Raw genomic sequence first — 15,273 nt, 5'->3', positions numbered from 1 at the left:
GATAAATGGAGGGGGGAGGGGAGATGGGAGCGGAGGGGTAAAGGGATAACATCTCAAATGTAAATACAGAGTATCTAATAAAATGAAAAAAAATCTCTGCCCTAACATAGAACGTTGGGTTCTGCTAGACTCAGTGCCCTGTATAGACTCAGTGCCTTGTAGAAAGTACTGCAAGCCTTAGTTAGTTGGTAAAGTAGGAGAAGATAAATAACCTCGAGGTAGGATGGGGATGGACTGGAGGAAAATGCACAGGGAGAGTTGTGTTTATGGCAGAATGGTGGTGTGAGTTCACAAGAAATATTTTTCTCCTGTAAATGAAATCTTAATGTTTTTATGTAAAGTAAAAATTTTAAGGAATAAGACTGTTAAAGTGTACTGAGCCTGCTGCTATGAAGTTGAGCAGTCCTCTGAGGTGGGACTAGGGGTGATTATAGAAAAGATGACTCAGAGAAAAAAAATTAGAAATTGAGAGGGCTGTCCAGTGAATACTATGGCAACCTTGAGTTTAATAATCATAGGCTTTATATACATTGCAGTATCATGGAAAACAAAGTCACAAGCTAGCAAAAGCAGTGGCTGGTGTACAGTGGGTATCTGTTCCCATTTGGAGGCCTACTTATTCCTTCTACCAAGATTAATAGACTATTTAGCCCCTCGCCTTGAACTTCAAGTACAGCTTCCCTCATCATTTCATATGTCAGTAGGCTAGGAAATCTGCCAGCAGACCCTGACATGCCTTGACTCTTGCTGACAGGCAGGCTTCCACAAAATTAGACAAATGGCTCTTGACATTAAAGATAACAGCTTAAGGTTGCCAACATCCCCAAAAAATGTTCCAAGATTTTGGCTCCAAAAATTTTTGACTACAAGGAAATTTTGAGGCAAGTGTCCCAGCAGGGTAGAGTGACCCGGGCCCTCTGGTGTTGGGAAGCTGACTTTAGCTGAGGTAGAGAGCAGAGAGCAGAACATTCCATCAAAGGGTTCACATACTTGAAAGAACTCAGTGGAGACTTTGTAATTTTTTGAAATAAAAATTATGAAATGTTTGGTGTGTAAAGAGGTATAATTTGTGCTGATTATGAAATCTGGCAATAAAACAAAAGTATATTTATAACTAAGCTTTAAAAAATAGAACATGAGTAATATCTTTGAGAGTCTCACATGTTCTTCCCTGAATCTGTCACAGTCCTCCACTTCTGGAAGGCAGTTTGTACTTTCATGTTAATGTTTCATCTATAGTGTAACGGCATGTAGATGTGCCCTCTATAACAGGAATCTCACAGCCACAGCACAGGACAATCTAATCTAATATATAAAGAGAGTCAACATATAATGGGAATAAAAAGGCCTACAAATTTATGGCAAAATACTAGTACTTCTTTAGATTTATAATCCCTGCATAAAAAGGCTATAAATTTAATAAACACAAAGCCTTTGTCTTTTGATGCTGCTAGCATTGCAAATGACATTCTGAAAATAATTACAGGCCATTTTCCTTTCATGGCCCTCTTTTACATCTCTCTTATTGGTTGTAGCAGGATTTGGTTTTGTGATCCTTCAGATGTCAAAACAGAGTTACACAAATTCAAACTCCATATCTTCCCTAACAGAAGTTGGTAGTAAATGACAGGTAAGATCAACTTGAAAACCTTCTAATTTATAATAATAACCTTATAATTTATAATACATTCTCAACCTAAGACAGGACATGAATACAAGATTATTCATGTATCAATGACAAGTAATAACTGTGTTTTCAGATGGCAACCTAAAACAGGCATAACTTTCTGTTCTATGACTGATAAGGTGTGAGACTCTTATAGATAAAAAAAAAAAAAAAAAAAAAAAAAAAAAAACCACAGGTAAGATTTTCTCAGAGGTGGATCACCCTAAGATGGCATGAATGCTAGGATTCATGCACCAGTAATGGGTAAGGTTCATACCTCTTGAGGGGATGCCTAAGACAGGCACAGTCTTTCTGTGCCAATAGCTGAGACAGCTTTGGATTGTATAGATAAAAAAGGGAGACATGGGAGGAGCACAGCTGAAGTTAGCTCTGGCTGACTTCTTGCTCGTGATTAATCATAAATGAGTCTTCCAACATCTGTCTTTGTTTTTAATTAAGACATGCATTATATCCTGCCAAGTTTCTACTGTTTATACAGATGGCTTGAGAGACTTAAGTTTTGGAGCAGGATCTCTCAATGTACCTGGAGTTCACACATTCCTTACCCTGGAGCTTGGCTATTGAACCCCAGGGAGACTCCTGCCTCCCAGATAAGATTGCGAGCATGCACCATCACACTCACTTATCTGTAGACACTAAGAAACAGGATTCGAATCCTGTTTGAGTATCAAGCACTTTACCAACAGAGCCAGCCTCTCAGGGGCTACTTTGCTGCATCCGTACTCTTTGAAAGTCAATGAGCTACATTTCCCATCATGTCATCTGCAGGCAGCCACAGAGGCTGTGAGTTCAGGACTGCAGCAGCCTGTCTTGCCTAGAAGACTGTCTGGGAACCATCCTCCTTAGCTGGTCCACCCCTTTCCTTGAGGCTTAAGGGTTGGGGATGTGACATAGATATCCCACTCTGCAGACCCTTAGTCTCTGCTCTTTGACCCAGTGGAACATTGCAATGTGGTAAGCAGTACCATTTAGTTCTTTCACTAAGAACTTGTTTTTTAGGCAGTAAGGCTGTATTCCCTTCTCATCTTAAAAATGAGCTGGTGGCATTAGCCAAAGAAAGACGTGTGCTTGCTCCATTGTTGTGTCTATTTAGGGAGTGACTATGTGGGAAGGCGAGGCTGTCAGGTTTGGGCTTCATTGTGTTGTGTGTGCCTGACTGTGCTTCAGTATAAACACACTGAGTTATAGTGGAGAACTTGCTTACACCCCTCTACAGAGAGGAGGGGAGAGCAGGGGAGAGCAGGGGAGAGCAGGGGAGAGCAGGGAGAGCAGGGGAGAGGAGGGGAGAGGAGGGGAGAGGAGGGGAGAGGAGGGGAGAGCAGGGAGAGCAGGGGAGAGGAGGGGAGAGGAGGGGAGAGGAGGGGAGAGGAGGGGAGAGCAGGGAGAGCAGGGAGAGCAGGGGAGAGGAGGGGAGAGCAGGGGAGAACAGGAAGAGCAGGGGAGAGGAGGGGAGAGCAGGGGAGAGCAGGGGAAAGGAGGGGTGTAGACAGGAGGAGAGGATTTATTTAAATGGCCTACTCAAGAATCTATCTGGCCATATCTGAGAGCAAGGCAGGGAAGAAAGGGGAGCTTAAAGGACCTGGGAAAGTGGAAAAGTCCTTCAGCCTGAGAGATGCAGTTTGCTTTTCCTGCTGGCTGATTGTCAAAGGAACCTGAAGACGGTTGATGAAACCAAGATTGCCTGCAGAGATAATAATGCCCTCTTTCCCAAAGACATTTCAACAACAAAGGAACTATGCTCACATAGACCCAACTTGTTCTTGCCTTGGAGTTTTATACAAATTCTTCTCTCATCCCGAAATCTTAAACAATGTACCTCACAAAACACCTTACAACTGCATTTACAGACCTCACAGGGTTAGCTTGCTTAATTTTCCAACCTTATTCTCCAAGCAAGAGGCCTGCACACGTGTCTTGCTGTGCACTGTCTTTTGTATGTGCACCTCTCTCCATGTCTTGCTGTATACTGTTTTTTTCTCTCTCTCTCCCTCCTTCCCTCCCTCCTTCTCTCTCTCTCTCCCTCCCTCTCTCTCTCCCTCTCTCTCTCTCTCTCTCTCCCTCCTTCCCTTCCTCCTTCTCTCTCTCTCCCTCCTTCCCTTCCTCCTACTCTCTCTCTCCCTCCCTCCCTCCCTCCCTCCCTCCCTCCCTCTCTCCTCTCTCTCTCTCTCTCTCTCTCTCTCTCTCTCTCTCTCTCTCTCTCTCTCTCTCTGACTGGTACTGAAGTCTGTACTATTATTACTTAACCTAATAAACTTACTGACTTTGCTTTACACTGACTAATCCTGAAATTATTTTCTGTAGCATGGCCCAGGACTTAGCTTACTCCCCAGGGGTAACTCACTTGTTGGAGCGGCACACAGATGCATCTCTTCACTATAGTTGGCAAGGGGACTGTCTTCAATGAATACATTTTTAAAAATCTAGTATTTTAAAAAATCAGGCACTCAATGTTTTTGAATTGCCTTTCATACACCGAGACTGTTCTAGTGAGCAGCAATTCAGAGAATAAAACCATAGCTCACCTACTGTGTTCCATTTTACTCACACAACTGCCCTGGAAAAGAAGGGACTTTCCTCTCTCTGTGATGGTACAAGGAACAGCTCTGAGAACTGTTCAGGGTTATAGTTCTTGCGATTCATCTGCCTCTGAGAAGAGGCTCTGCTCCAGTAGAGCCTGCAGTATCCGTGGTAACAGGACACCACTGAGCTTAGCTTTGCTAAATGCCCTGCTGTGTTCTAAGACGCCCATGATGGAGATGCTAAAGAAGGGTTTGCCAAACTCTACACCATACGGGTTATCTTAAAAAGTAGTTCCTCTGTTCTCACAGCGTGGTTGCACTTTAGATCTGGCCAGGTAATCATAAACTTTCTTCTTAGAGATAAGGAAACCCCAGCAGAACCTCCCGGGTCAAACCAGATTGGAATCTCCCAGTTATGGAGCTGGTGGCGGTGGAGTGCCTGCCTAGCACGTGTCAGGCCCTGGCTTGACTCCCTGCACTGAAAACAAAATGACTGGTCAGCTTTTTCCAATGCGGTTATATGACTTTCAGGGCTGTGTGTGAGGCTCACAAGTCCTGCCTGCCTTCAGGTGCACACGGAATGTGTATGTATAGGTTGTTGCAACGCCAATATTCACAGTATCTGTCAACCAGTTCTCCAAGACTGCATTTTATTTTACTTATGTATTTTATTCCTCAAGGTCCACTAAGCAAGTCTGCATGGGTCACAATCGGTGCAGAAATGCTTCGAGACAATGTTGCTTTTGGGGAGAGACACAGCAGGTAGGTGAGAGGTAGCAGGTCAGCAAACCTCAGGCACGTTTCAGGGTTTGCAAGCCTTGAATCCTTCAACACCAGGGGCAGAACAGAGGAGAATGTTCACATCTTCACAACTGCTCTGAGTGTGGCCCTGACAATGTCCAGCTGCTTCATAGAGTTTCGTCACCAGGTAAGGTTTTGTGTGGTTGGCTGGAGTTGTTGCTTACTTGGTAGGGTCCTTGCCTAGCATGATGAAGTCTTGGGTTTGATCCCCGGAGCTGTGTGTGGTATAGGAGTGGGAGTGTACGCTGGAACTGTGTGCACTAGGGAGGCAGAGGCAGAGGAATCAGGAACTCAAGGTCATCTTCAGCTACTTGGTGAATTCAAAGACAGCCTGGGCCATTTAAGAACCTGTCTCAAGAAACCAAAACATATCACCACCACCACCACCACCACCACCACCACCACCACCACCACCACCACCACCACCACCACCACCCACCTCCAGCAGCAACAACAAAACACAGTAATAAACAAAAAGCAACAGCAGAGGACAGATTCTGTGAGGCCAGTTGTTCCCCACCCCCAACCCTGTTTAACCCTTGGCACTGACAGGCACTGGGTTCTGATCACTCCCTTCACTCTGTGTGTTCCCTTTCCTGGTCTGACGTTGAGAACAGCCTCTCCCTTCCTGTCTTCACTTCCGGCTCAGTTTCTAAATACTCTTGCCCCTGACGACTGATGGGCCATTGATGTTACACAGATGAACGCCTTTATGAAGAAGAGGTACTTAGTGTGAAGTCTGCAAGGGTCCGGAATGCAGAGCCTCTGTCTTCGTGGAGTTGGGCAAGCAGCTGGGATAGACACTTGGGATAGGTTGGAAGCAGACCTCCTCTTAGGGTTTTTTATGGAGGCTTCATCATGCAAGTGTGAACAAGTGTTCATTCATTCTGGGAGGCGCATACTTCTAACCATGACTTGGTTCTCTCGGTGACCAGCTCCCATCCTGCCTATGTGCTTACCAGGATTCAGCTGCTTAGAACAAAAGATCTTATATGGCCCAGGAAACTCGGAGGCATTTAAAAGCAATATGTCATAAACTGATAGCACAGACTAAACATGTTTTTTTTTTTTTTTTTGTCAGAATATGCATTCATAGCTTATATATGTGAAGGGGTGCAGTAGGAAAAATGCTGACCTGGCCATTCCAGTATTAGAGGAAGGTTTTAATTGTGACTAAGAGAGGGGGGAATAGCCAGAGGGACCTGAAAGAGTCCAGAACAAAGAGAAGGCCAAGTGGACATGGTCAGGGCTAGGGGATCAGGAGAATGGGGGGCGGGGGGGGGGATAGAAGCAATGACAGTCAATAAAAAGTCCAGCTTTAACCAGTAGTTCTCTATTTGGGTCACAAATAAGTGTTTAGGGCCCTTTTTAAAATACTGATGTTTGAGTGCTATCTCCAGCAATTTTGATTTCATAGGTCTGATGTGTGGCCTTAGGCTATTAAATAGCTTGCTAATTATTTTAATGTTCAGAATCTAGAGCCAATGCTTTCTACCAAGACAGCTGTTCAATGAAAACGGAAACACAGGTAAGCCTCACCTGAAATGAATAGTTATTTGTATTAATTTCTAAAAGTGTTTTACACATTGTATGTTTCCTGAGAGGCTGTTGAGGTCCAGGCATGTATGTCTGGACTATGTATGATTAACTCTGCAAAGTAGGCAGTGAAAAGAGTTAAGGTGCAGACTGGAGTCCTGTGGGCTGACATTAAAGAGAAGATGGAAAGATCTACAGTAGAAGGTAAGCAAAGAGCTGCCAATTGTATAAACACAAGAAGGCCTACATACATGTCCCATGGTGTTGGCATTTATTGTCACTGCAGTTCTCATGGGAGGATACTTAGGGATACACACCTTATTCTAGTCAACTGAAGCAATTACAGAAAGTAAGGAAGTAGATAGTTTATAGTGCTGGACATCTTTTAATAGAATTTTTTACTTTAAAATATTATCAATGTTTGTAGCTATAGTCATAAGAATACTGAAATAAAGATGATTTATCTAATAGAAACCCTCCTACATAATACACACACACACACACACATATACACACACACAAACAAACATATGGACACACACACACACACACACACACACACACAAACTAGAAGCCAGAGGAATGAAGGTCACAGTTTTAGCCTGGATGACTTCCCTGGGATACCCTTGAAAGTCTTTCATGATTATAAGATGTTCAAATCATGTCCAGACATGTTCCCATGTGAAAATTCTCCTCAGATAGCCTTTCTATTTCACCAAAGAGAACATGTTTCTGATTGCCTGAGTTTGTTTCTCTTTTGCTGTGATAATACTTTTTTGACCATCACCAACTTGAGGGAGGAAATGGTTTATTTGGCTTAAACTTCCATGTTACAGTTCATCAGAGAGGAAAGACACAACAGAAATGCAAACAGGAACTGGGAACTGAAATCATAGAGAAAGACTATTTACAGGCCAGCTCCCACAGGCTTGCCCCACCCCAGGCCTGCTCACACAGGCTTACCCCCTCAGTCTTGCCCCGTCAAGCCTGCTACCTCAGGTATTCACCCACAGGCCTGCTCTCACAGGGTTGCTGGTTGCTCCCACAAGCCTGCTTCCACAGGCTAGCCCCCTTTAGACCTACTTCCTCAGGCTAGTCCCCCTCAGGCCTGAGGCCCCAGGCTACTCCCCCTCAGGCTAGTCTCCCTCAGGCTGGTCCCCCTCAGGCCTGCCCCTTAGGCCTGCCCCTCAGGCCTGCTCCCTCAGGATTGCTGGTTGCTCCCTGAAGCCTGTCTCTTTATGCTTGCCCACTTAAGCTTGCTCCCTAATACTTGCCCCCTCAGGCTTTCTCATCCACTTTTTATTTTTCACACAGTCCGCCTCTACATCCTTAGGGGTGGCACCTCATTCGGTGTGTCAGGCTGTCCTGCAGAAATTAGTAGTTAAGAAAAGTGCCTCACAGACATGGCCAAAGGTCAGTCTTACCTAGGCACTTCTTTAGTTGAAGTTCCCTTTTTTCAGGTGGCTCTAAGTTGGTGTCTAGGTTGACAGCTGATGCTAATTTATGATCTTGACACACCTCCTAAGGGGATTAAACAGACTTACCTAGGGACTCCTTGACCTAAGCATCCAGCTCTCCCCTCAACTTCAAGGAAAAGTTGAAGTCTAATATTTTCCTTGTAATAGGAAGGTGCCGCTTTCAAGGAAGGTTGAGAGGGACAAGATGACTGTGTACATGATCAAGTGTTCCACGAGGATGCAGAGAGAGCTCGAAGCATCTGAGGAGACATCAACTCAGTGACGTTTTTTGTTTCTTTCGGGTTGAAACAACACAGTTAAAGGTCTTGTCACAGAAAATATTTACAGGGTGAGACTTTCATGATAGTGAGATGCCATGGAATCTAAAACTATGAGATGGGTAGGCGCATCCTTTATGCTGGTTAGATGGGAGGAGGGATGGAAAGATGTCGTTGGGCATCGAGAGAATTCTCATATGATGGCTTCTGTCTTCTTTTGGTCTCTAGGTGTCTGAGTCACCCGCTGAATGGGAAGGGCCCAGAGGCATGCAGTAGATGATGATGAGTCGTGAAATTCCTGGAAAGAAGCTGCGTCTGCTGAGGCTGAACTGTAGTGGCTTGGAGAGGTTGGAATGCTGCTGGCCCAGATCGTTAATGACCTTATCTCAAGCTCAGCCATCTGAATAGCCGAACCTTACTCAGCTGTGTCGGAGATAACCTCTTGTAAAGAAGAGACCAAATCCCGTTAGAGTCTACTAACTTAGAAGACCACTAGCTCTATCAACTCAGAGACTTTCATGTCATTAGATACCATCTGAGCCCTATAGGAGAGAGTTCCCTGTAGTTGTGTACCCGCCTCTCTGATGTATCTTAAACTTGCCTTGACATATGGCTTTCTTTGTTCTGTAAAACTATAAGACTCCCATGAAACTGCTTCCACAGTGGAACATGGAATTTGGGGGTTACTTATATCCACACACCCAAGACATGGCCACTCAAATGTGGCTTTAGAATAAATTACCTCTTTAATCACTTTGAGGTAAGGGTTGTGGTTTTGTTTGTTTTTGTTTTGCATCCATATAGCTGTAAAGAGTTGCCTAGGCAACACAGGAATTCCATGTGTCTTTAAGTCCACAGTTGAAGCTGGCTGTCCGATCAAGGGATGCTAAACTCCCCATCTTTATTAGATGTCTGGCCACAAAGGCGGGCGAGATGGGGTTACTGTTTCGGGAGACTTTATGCACACCTGTAGCACTGCAAATAGAAAAAGGAACTGAAGACTTGTGGGGAAAGAAAGCTCAGTGACAGAACACAGAATCAGCAGAAAGTGAAACCGGCGAGGCTCCCCTCCCACACCACCAAAGGGTCAGATATAGATTAGCATGGGTGAGAGTGAGCTCTGGGAAGCTACAGCGGACATGCTGAAATTCTGGGTGCTGACAAAGTTCAAAACGTGCAGAACACACATCAGAGACGGGATGCGGATCAGGAATCGAGGAGCTGCCGTGGCGGTGGCGGTTTCGATGGTGATGGCCGTGGCAGTGGTGGTGTGTGTGTATCTTAGATGGGGACTGGAGAGGGTCATTATGTGACCTTAACCCATTGTGTAACAATGAAGTCAGTGATTTAAAAAAAAAAAAAAAAAAAAAAAAAAAAAACCTTTGTGTATCTGACTCCTCAGGAGAGTAGTAAAAATATAATTCATTAGCGCTAGAGTGAAACTTGAACTTGTGTCTTCTTAATTTTATTACTGTATTAAGTGGAATTATGAAAGGACATTTTCATGCAAGCATATAATATGCTTCCGGCATAACCCCATCCCCCACTCCCCTTTCTCCTCCCCTCAGTCCCTTTCACTTCCATAGGGAGTTTCACTTCTACTTTCTTGTCATCTGTACATACATGTCACCTGTACATACATGATTTTATGTATCTGCATAAAATCTAGGACCATATCTCCTGAGACTGGAGTCACACATTTCAGGTACTTACCTTCAGTTACAGTCATTTGCATTGAAATAGCATAACTTCATTTTTCTTTACAGCTGAAAATAATACTTTGTGTTATATAGGCTACATTTTCTTTACCTGTTCCTCCTTCGATGGGCAGTTCTCTTGCCTCCTTCTTCGATGGGCAGTTCTCTTGCCTCCTCCTTCGATGGGCAGTTCTCTTGCCTCCATAACTCAGCCACTGGGAATAGCAATGCAGTAAAGGTTGATGGGGAAGAAATGCTGCATTTCTCATAAGCTATCATGGCTAATCTGCAGCCACCACACTGAGTGCCAAGACACTGCGCATCCTGCCGTTGACACCCATGCCGTTCTCTTCCTTCCAACACTATACTATCATGTGCTGAAAGGAGTTATTTTAAAAGATGTTTCACCTGATCCCTGACATTGTCTGGTGGGGGTGGGAGATGGGATGACTAATGTATCTAAGAATCAACAAACAATCTTTACTGAGTTAATCAAAACTCTTTATGAGAAGGGAGGTCCTGGGTTTCATCCTCAGCACCAAGAACAAGGCAATTATAAAATTTGTTCATGTGTGTGGCTCTCTGAATAAGAATGGCCCCTGTAGGCTCATATATTTGAATGCTTGGTTCACAGTTGATCGTTTACACTGTTTGGAAGAATTAGGGGGAGTATGGCCTTTTTGGAGTAGGCCTGTCCTTGAAGCAGGGAGATGTGTCACAGAGGGTGGGCTCAGATTTCAAAACAAGGTTTCTCTGCGTAGCCCTGGCCATCCTAGAACTGTGTAGTCCAGCCTGGCCTAGAACTAAGAAATCCAATTTACTCTGCCTCTTGAGTGTTGGGATTAAAGGGGTGAACCATCACCAGGTCTTGTCTTTCGGGTTTTCAAAGCCCTGGCAGGCCAGGCCCAGTGTTTCCCCCTCTACCTGCTGCCTGTGGGTCAGGATAAAGCATTCAGGTACTTCTCCAGACCCTACCACCTCCGTGTTTGTTGATCATGGACTAACTTTCGGAAACTGTTTTCAAGTCCTCAGTTAAATGCTTTCTCCTACAAACATTGCTTTGGTCGTGGGGTCTTTTCACAGCAACAGAACAGTGACTAAGATAATGTAAATTGAAGTAAAAAAAAAAATCGTATTGAGCCTGCCAACAGTGAGGAGCCATAATATAGGTCCATTTCCCCCAAATATATCACCCAAACAAGTGAACGCCAAACGGGGACATGTGGAAGGAGTAGACATCGTGAGAAATCTGGAATTTAAGGGGAAAAAGGAAAGTTGGTGAGACAGAGAAAAGCTATCAATGGAGTGAGGTCACCACCCTGAGTCAACCTTTTGCCCCAAGCCCACAGGTTCCGGCCTTGACCGCCTGCCTTCTTGCTCTTCTTGTCTTGCTTCATATTCCCCCTTGGGCGTCTTGAGTCTCATGAGTCCCCCTGTCACTTGAAGCCAGTGGCATCCTTCACACATGCCATCATGCTCATCCTAGCCAGATTAGCAGAATCTTTATCTCCTGGAATCTGTTTCCAAAAGACTGTCATAGTCTGGCTTGTTGACTGCTTATCCCCAAAGAAGCAATGATTTGGAGAGAGTCTTGAGATCCTCACCTGAGTGACCAGCCATCTCTGTCACACAGCTGTATGATTCTGTTCTATATTCTGTATATGATTCTGTTGCACATGGACTGGGTAGGTAGGACTACTGAGGGAAAGGATATAGGTGGGGAAGAAGGAGGGGAAGGGGGCTCCATTTTCATAGCCATGGGGAAGCCATCATCCCTACTAGACCATTCATCCATTGCGGCTACATCAGAGTCATCTATGCTCTTGTACATAACCCCTCATCTGTTGTAGAGGCCTAATAAACTCATTGGTTTCCTAGGGAAACTTTGGTAGAACTGTAGCTCAGTTTATCGCTGGGACATCGGGAGGAGGGGTTAGACATTCTATATGTCTCACTAGGGAAGGCATTTTAGCAACGTCAGATTATGGCACTTGTCACCACGTATGAGAATCACTGTTTTGAAACCTGCTATTTGTCAGTGTATTATATATTGTGGGGAGCACATCTGGAATTAACTTTGACTGACTTCTTGCTTGCGATTAATCATGAAGGAGTCTAGCAACATCTGTCTCTGTGGTTAAGACATGCCTAAAGTCCTGCCAAGCTCCTCTGCTTGTGCATATGTCCCCGGGAGACTGTCCCAAACCTGAAGGAAATGGCCTTAGTCAAGCACAGTTTGTGCCATAATATTGCCATGTAAGCATTTGTGGTCATTGTTTAACTTCCTGGAATTGGTCATGCTTTCTGTTGTTTGCCTTAGGAAGACACTGAGGAAATATACTTGCTGCTGGCATCCATCTATTGACCATCATCCCTGCCCCCCCAAACCCACCTCTTGCATCTTCTTTCTGCCTTTCCTATAGTCACCCTCGCACCCCAGTCATGGTTTTCCCACTGACTGATCCGCTGACTCCCGGAATGTATTCATGTCCAATACTTTACAGTTGAAGTCATTTATTTCCATTTATTATCATCTTCACTTTTTGTTTGCTTGGTTTGGCTTTTCAAGACGGAGCTTCATTATGTAACATTATCCTGGGACTTGCCCATGTATGGCCTTGAATGAACAGAAATCCACACGACCCCACCTGTCGGATAGTGGGGCTAATGGTATGAATATCACTGTGTAGGACTTTCATTTTCAGCTTTTACATAGGAAGGAGTTCCAGCAGGTTGTCCAAGGTCACACGGGTTGTGGATGATGGCATCGGGTATGAAGTCAAATGCCATCAATGTTAAAGCTTGTGCTTGTGCGTTCTTCTTTCCCTAGATGTGACCAAGTATTTGCCGTCTTCTACTTCAGCCTCAAGACTACCTCCATGCTTGTGGGTTGACCTGGTGCTGATAAACATAATCCAAATGCCTAGACCGTCTAATCTATAATCCCCCAATTACAATCTCAACGGTGAAGAAGACAAACTTGGAAACACTGAAGGCTGTCATAGTGAAGGTTTCTAATGCTGGGAATTGTCACTTTTAACTGGAGGCTGTCTTACAGCTGAAGGGTTCAGTGAATTATTGTCATGTTGGGAAGCATGGTAGCATGCTGGGAGATGTGGTATTGGAGAAATCACAGAGTTTTACATCTAGAGTGACAAGGAAGCAGGAAGAGAGAGACACTGGGCCTGGCTTGAGCATCTGCAACCTCTAAGTCATCCCAGTGACACACTTCCTCCAGCAAGTAACTCCTAATAGTACCACTCCCTAGGAGGCTATGGGGCCATTTCCATTCAAACCACCACAAAGGACAACATTTGAAAACTGCAGTTACCAAGGAAAGAGGCTCTTGTATCAGGGCTAGAATTTTTAATTCTGGAAAGAAGTTGGCCGTGGACTTCAGTACCAACAAACAATTTCAAAATATGTTGTGTAGGTGCCTGGAGATATAATGGAATCATTAAGAGTGTTCACTGCTCTTGTAGAGGACCTGAGTTTGGTTCCCAGCACCCATGGTCGGGTGGCTCATAGCTGCTTGTAACTCCATATTTAAGGAAATCCACACCCTTTCTGGTCTCCTTGGCTGGGAGCACACATGTGCAAGCACATGCACACACACACACACACACACACACACACTCATGTGCACGCGCAGAGAGACATGAAAAATAATAATAGTATCTTTTGAAATATGTCATTTATCTCTAACTAGCATTAGAGACGTTTGTAAACCACCATGTAGATGCTGGGAAACAAAGGTCCTCAGCAAAAGCAATAAGCAAGTTTAACTGATGAGTAGTCTCTCCTGCCCCTGAAATTTTAGTAGCTTTTGGTGAGCCAAAGTAATATTTGCCTGAGGAGCTAGTGAAGTATATTCTGAATGCTTTCTCCCCACCCAAAGCATCACAGTAGCATAGCACAGAGGAAGCAAATGTAATCTCAGAATATGTTATCTATTTTAGTATAAAAAGTTGCCTGTGATATGTTCTCTTGTTTCTCAAATAACTATACTTTAAAGATATACTTGTATTTAAAACCTTTGTTTTTATTTTTCCCCAGAATTATATTTTCAGAATTATGATCTTTCAGAATTTTAGACTTTAGGGATTTTGATTGCCTGTATTTCAAATTTGGTATTATCGCATCAAAGACTGTCTTTGGGATTGTTGACTAAGACCCGTGATTTCTATGTTATTCCAATGGACAGTTGCTCAGCACACAGCAGATTCTCAAAGCATCGTCACTGTATGTATGTATTTATTTATTTATTTATTTATTTTTGAGACAGGGTCTTGTGATCTAGTCTAGACTGACCTGAAACTGTTCCTGGCATTTAAAGAATTACGGCATAGAGCCTCAAAAATATTTTTGTTGAATGGAATTGAATATAAGTGGGTAAATTAATTTGTAGAGCCTTTAAATACGAACCTTTAGATAGAACCTTTTAATAGAAGCTGGATTATGTAGTATTGCTGTTGTTAAGGGACAGTCGAGAGTAAACAAGCTGATTTGTAAAACACGTATAATGATTGGATGATGGGGCTACAGATAATACTTACGTGTACTCAGCGTTGGAAGTTCGTTGTGGTTGTTATTCCCATCCCTTGTTCTAAACTGTTGCGTGGCACTGGAATCCGTGTGTCTAGATTCTAATCGTTGCGTGGCCGTGCCGCTTCGACTTAGAATCCCCTACACACTAACACTCTAAGAGCTCTCTCGAATCTAGGTATTAGAGTCAGCCCAATCTCGCGTAGTTGTTTGGTTTTTGGTGTTTAGGAAGAACTTCAAATGTAGAGCGGAGTTACTCGTGCAGCTTGTCCTCTTCCATTCAGCTCTCTAAGCCCCAAGACTCCAAAGAGGCCCAAGACTCTGGCCTGTGGCGGCAAACGTGTTTAGTCAGCACCCTCACTGGACCAGTCATCAAAATGCCCAGCACCTATTTCTAATGTTTACGTTGACTAGGACCTCTGATTCTGTGTGCAATACAGAATAAAACAAGCACACACAGTTGCCTCCGTAAAGTGTCCCAAATCCAAGTCCTGGAGTGGCTCAGAGCAGGCTGGTGTTTTTAAGATGCCAAATTTGAGACCGTCTTCAGAACCGGGCTTTGGCTCCGTGCACCGCGCAGCCGCTAATTGCCGAGAGGTGGAGACCGGTGTAGCTGCGGAGACCCGCGCCTGGGGAGCAGGACCCGCACCTCGGTAAATAAAGCTCTGCAGCCGAGGCGGCGCCTCTGCCCGCGGGATTGGCTGCCTGGGTAGTGACGCGGTCTGGGCGGGCCCGACCGGTTTGCGACAGTGG

General features: G+C 44.4%; 1 long non-coding RNA gene across 1 annotated transcript; it reads right to left on the bottom strand.

The window, feature by feature from the left end:
* Positions 1–7,639: 7,639 nt before the first annotated feature.
* LOC308435554 lies at positions 7,640–15,059 on the bottom strand. Its single transcript, XR_013975509.1, has 3 exons — positions 14,532–15,059; positions 10,088–10,190; positions 7,640–8,719 (listed from the first exon to the last, which is right to left on the bottom strand). It is a non-coding gene; the product is annotated as an uncharacterized lncRNA (long non-coding RNA).
* Between the last annotated feature and the right edge of the window lie 214 nt (positions 15,060–15,273).

This window comes from Micromys minutus, assembly GCF_963924665.1.
Source record: "Micromys minutus genome assembly, chromosome: 23".
Taxonomy (NCBI): domain Eukaryota; kingdom Metazoa; phylum Chordata; class Mammalia; order Rodentia; family Muridae; genus Micromys; species Micromys minutus.
Note: the sequence above shows the minus strand (reverse complement) of the source record. Positions and strands in the feature narration are given on the sequence as shown.